This window comes from Rhagoletis pomonella, unplaced genomic scaffold (assembly GCF_013731165.1).
Source record: "Rhagoletis pomonella isolate Grant_MI unplaced genomic scaffold, Rhpom_1.0 Rhpom_scaffold_00009, whole genome shotgun sequence".
NCBI classification, from domain to species: domain Eukaryota; kingdom Metazoa; phylum Arthropoda; class Insecta; order Diptera; family Tephritidae; genus Rhagoletis; species Rhagoletis pomonella.
Genome location: NW_023458563.1, coordinates 29,692,976 through 29,698,387, shown reverse-complemented (window position 1 = coordinate 29,698,387; position 5,412 = coordinate 29,692,976).

Sequence of the window (5,412 nt, the reverse complement as noted above, 5' to 3'; positions counted from 1 at the left end):
TCTATCACTTCAAGCATTTCATACAGTCAACATGGATTTTGCAACTTCTACAAATTTACTTGAATTAACATCCTATATCTCAAAAGCATTTAGTGAGAGCAAAACTGTTGATGTTATATATACTGATTTCAGTAAAGCATTTGACAAAGTGTGCCACTCGTTGCTCATCTATAAACTTGATCTTCTTGGTCTTCCACCTAATTTTCTACGTTGGATCTCTTCATACCTCTATGATAGATCACAAAGGGTATTGTTTAAAAATACTATCTCTGACGTCATTGATGTTACTTCAGGAGTCCCTCAGGGTAGCCACCTAGGCCCGATTCTGTTCTTGCTTTTTATAAACGATATTTCTACAGATATAAAATTCTCCAAAATTTTAATGTATGCAGATTATGTAAAACTTTATAAATCGTACGTTTCAATTAAAGAAAGGTCTTTGCTACAATCAGACTTAAACAGCATGGCTTACTGGTGTGAAGTAAATCTTATGCCTCTAAATCTTAAGAAATGTAAAGTAATGTGCTTCTCGCGAAGAGCTGTTCTGCCAGTTTCTTATATAATAGGTAACCATAACCTGGAACAGGTATACAATTTTGTGGACCTTGGTATCACAATGGATCCTAAGCTTAATTTTAATCTTCACATTAATGTGACAGTCAACAAGGCTAAAGGTGTACTTGCATTTGTGAAACGATGGTCAAAAGAATTTAGTGACCCTTATATCACTAAAACCCTGTTTACACCATTAGTTAGGCCGATTCTGGAATACGGCTCGGTGGTTTGGAATCCAAGGTATCAAAATTACTCAGACAAGATTGAATCAATTCAAAAACAATTCCTACTTTTTGCTTTAAGAAATTTCCGATGGGATTCTCAATATAGTCTTCCACCTTATACGAGTCGCTTAAAACTTATTAACCTTCCTACACTTGCCAGTCGCAGGGAAATGCTTGGTATAATTTTTATGGCAGACCATACCTGCTGCAGCTCCAAACGCCGCTAAGTCGATCGCTGCCTGCACTGCTGCTGCGACTGATTATACTATTCAGCCTCAATTACTCTCTTCATTTTCGCCTCAACCTGACGTCTCATTGGTTGATGTTAATCGGGCTCACCTATCTCATGAAATTTCTGCTGCCTCTCCAGTTTCTGATTCTCCTGCTCCTACTGATTCTGCAATCAATGCAATACAGCCTATTGTACCTACTTGTACAAACAACAATACTGTGCCCGCTGATGTTTGTGTTGAATTGCCAGTTATCACTACAACGCCCGCTGCTACTAATCAGACTATTTCTACGCTGCTACCGGGCTCTTCTTCGTCTGCTCAGTCTAATGCTACTCTTACAATTAATCAACTTCCCACTGCCATTGAACAAACTTCTCCGGATGTAACTGCTTGGAATCTTGTGCGAAATAAAAAATTATCTAAATCTAAAGATGTAGTTGTTGGGCGTAATGTGTCCACTGAGCTGGATGTTGCTGTCAAAAAGTGGCTACATATTTCGTCTTTTAAACCTTCCGTTACCGCTGACGATGTTATTTCCTATGTTGCCAAACATTTTGGTATAGAAAATAAACATATCTCTTGCTTCATATTGGTCAAAAAAGGTATTTCTGTTACCGATTTGGATAGTGTCAACTTTAAACTTGGCGTTTCTTCTAGTTTTTACAATACGCTCTTAGATGCAAATTTGTGGCCATTAGGTATAAATGTTCGGCCCTTTCGTTTTTTCCAGAAAGATGTGCAGTAAAGGTTTCTTAAATACTATGAGATTTAGTTCTAAAGAAAGTAGAAATTCGTTGAGTATTTATTACCAAAACATCTCGGGAATGCGTACAAAAACCAAAGATGTATTCCTAAACACTTCTCGCTGTGAATATGATGTTTTTGTTATTGCTGAGACGTGGTTAAATAATAATTTTTCGGATGAGGAATTCTTTGATCCCAATCTTTTCTTTATATATCGTAAAGATAGAGATTCAACTAAAACAAATTGCTTAAGAGGTGGAGGGGTTTTAATCGCAGTTAATCGTAACTTTCGCTCATCTATTGTTCCCCTTGAAAATAATGACTCTATTCTTGATCAGCTCTGCGTATGTATCTATGGAAACCTTGGTAATTTATTTGTTTGTGTTTCTTATATCCCACCAGCTAGCTCGGAGTCTTTATACGCTGCCCATGTAAGTAACATTTTACACCTATATCAAAATAATGTGAACTGTCACTTTTGTATATTAGGTGACTTTAATCTTAATAAAATTAAATGGTCAAATTTTCAAAATAATGGCATTTTAACCCCAACAAATATCAATAGTGGCCATGAAATTAACTTTATAGACAGTCTTCTTAGCATTAATCTCATTCAAATTAATTCATTTTTTAATAAGCTTAATAACATCCTAGATCTCATTTTTGTTGATGAGAATTTAATCTTCCAATTGGAAGAATGTACCTTTCCTATCTGCAAGTCTGATATGCATCATGTCCCATTGTCCCTTACCCTAGAGTTTCTTATCTTTATCTCTGCCTCAAACCACAATGAGATAAAACGTTTTAATTTTCGTGATGCTGACTTTGATTCTTTAAATTCAAATATTCTCGCAATAGACTGGAAATCAGCTTTCCTTTCTAAAAATGTATCGGATTGTTATGAAATTTTCCTACTCAAAATCAACCAACTATTTTCTAATTGCCTATCTTGCCTTCCATCGCGAATTCACAAGCTTCCGTGGTATACGAAGGATTTAAAAAGATTGAAAAATCTTAGAAATAAATATTTTAATTTATATAAGTCCAGCAAAAATGATTCTCATAAGGAGAAATATATTAATTACATGAAAGATTTCAATGTCCTCGATAAGTTCTTATACAAACAATATATTTCTCGATTTGAAGATGAGCTAAAAGTAAATCCCAAAGCGTTTTGGAAATACATTCGATCTAAGAAAGGGTGCTCCAATATCCCTTCTTGCATGTCATATTGTGGTAGGAAATCAGAAAACGTCTTAGACTCCGTAAACCTTTTTGCGGATTTCTTCAAATCTAATTATGTCAGTGATGCTGACCTATCCGGATGTAATGTGGACGACATTCCGCAATCTGTAGATTTTAGTTCTTTGTCTGTCACAAAGCAAGATGTTATAAACGGCATCTCTGCTCTGCAATTGTCCTTAAAAAGTGACTTAGATGGGCTCTCTTCATACGTGCTCAAGAAATGCGGTGCGTCATTTTGCGTACCACTAAAATATATTTTTAATCTTTCGCTGGCCTCGGGTGTTTTTATTAATCGTTGGAAAATTGCCTCGATCTCCCCAATCTTTAAATCTGGTAACAAAAATGATGTTACAAACTACAGACCTATATCTAAACTTTCGACTTGCTCGAAACTTTTTGAGAAAGTGGTCAAAGAAAAACTATTCTTTGCCATCAAAGGTTCCATTAATCCGTGCCAGCATGGTTTTGTGAGCGGTCGCTCGACTGCCACAAACCTAGCCTGTTTTTCTAATTTTTGCATAACTTCGTTCAAGATGGGACGTCAAGTAGACGTTGTCTACACCGATTTCTCAAAGGCTTTCGATACAGTCACTCACAGCATTTTATTGCGCAAACTTGAGTGTTTGGGTATACACTCTACGTTTCTGTGCTGGGTTAGATCATACCTTTCCAATAGATTTTCTTTTGTTGAGATCGAGAATACGAGATCATACGCGTTTGAGGCCACTTCTGGGGTACCCCAAGGTAGCATCCTAGGGCCAATAATTTTTCTTTTATTTATTAATGACGTTGGAGCCTGCTTTAAGCATTCCAAGTTTTTGCTATACGCTGATGACCTAAAAATCTTCAGAAGTGTCACTTCTTTGTCAGATGTTTTGCTATTACAAAATGATCTTAACAACTTAACTACTTGGAGCATCAGAAATAACTTACCGCTTAATATTAAAAAATGTCTCCATATGACTCTTTCAAAGAGCATAATTACGCATAAGTCGGCTTATTATCTGTTTGATAAAAGACTTTCTTCAGTTAAGGAATTTTTAGACCTAGGAGTGATGTTTGATTCGGGATTTACCTTCATTAACCACATTAGCTATATCGTTCCTAAAGCCTACTCTAATCTTGCTTTTTTGCGGCGCTATGGTAGAGATTTCAAAGATCCCTACACCCGAAAAATTCTCTATAACTCGCTGGTTCGTTCGAAGCTTGAATCCGCCTCTTTAATCTGGAGTCCAATTTACTCAACTCATTCCTCTAGACTTGAAAGAGTGCAACGAAGCTTTATTCGCTTCGCTCTTGAACCACTCCATTTTAGTGATCCCCTACCATCTTATACGGCCCGCTGTGCGCTTATAAATCTGAAATCACTTGAGTCTAGGCGATCTATTCAATCTCTGCTTTTCATATACGATGTTATTAATGGCATAGTAGACTGTCCAGAGCTTCTTCTGCAAATAAATTTCAATGTACCATATAGAAATTTACGCACTCATTACCCGTTTAATATTAAAGTTAATAAAGCTAATTATTACAATTATGACCCCATTTCCAGAGCTCTCATTGAATTTAATAGAATTTCCAAGAGCCTTGATCTGGACTTCGCCTTCCCGAGATCTCGTTTTGGTTTATTACTAGAATCAATGTATTCCTAATTATATACTTTCAATATCGAATTTACACTTAGGTCGTAAGCTTGTACATCTAGTCTGTAAGGTTTGTAAATCATAGACTTAATAAATGAAATGAAATGAAATGAAATGAAATGAAATGAAATGAAATGAAATGAAATGAAATTACTGACAAGTCAATTTCAAGTCCGTCTCTTCTGGCTGATGTAAGCTTTAATGTTCCCTCACGCGTATCAAGACACTTTTGTCCCATATTTCTGAAAGCTTGTAAAACCAATTTTGAATTGCACGACCCACTCCGTTGCTTATGCCAGGATTTTAACTCTCATTCCAGCACGTTTGATATATCAGATCCGCTTTTCAGCATTAAGAAAGCGATACTCTCTGAATTATTGACATAAATACATAAAATCAGCTGGTAAATTTAGTTCTGTAGCTGAACAGTTTTAGATCTCGACACTTAACAAACTCCTGCCTATCGTGACTCGGCACAAAAATTTTAAATATTGGTTCCGTACGTCATGCGGACTGCGCCCCTCGTGCGGATGGGCGGGAATGGAGGGTAAAAACCGTTGGGATTATTATTATTATTATTATTATGACAGCAAAAATGAGAGAGCAACACTCAGTGAGAGTGACTCTCTTCAGTCCGAAATAGTCAGACTTAGTCAGAAGAATTTTTTCTGGCAAAATCTTGAAAAGTGTCAAACTCAACTGAATTTAAATTAACGGAAATTAAAGAATACACAAACTGTGAGAATAATCTAAAAAGTAAAAAAAGTG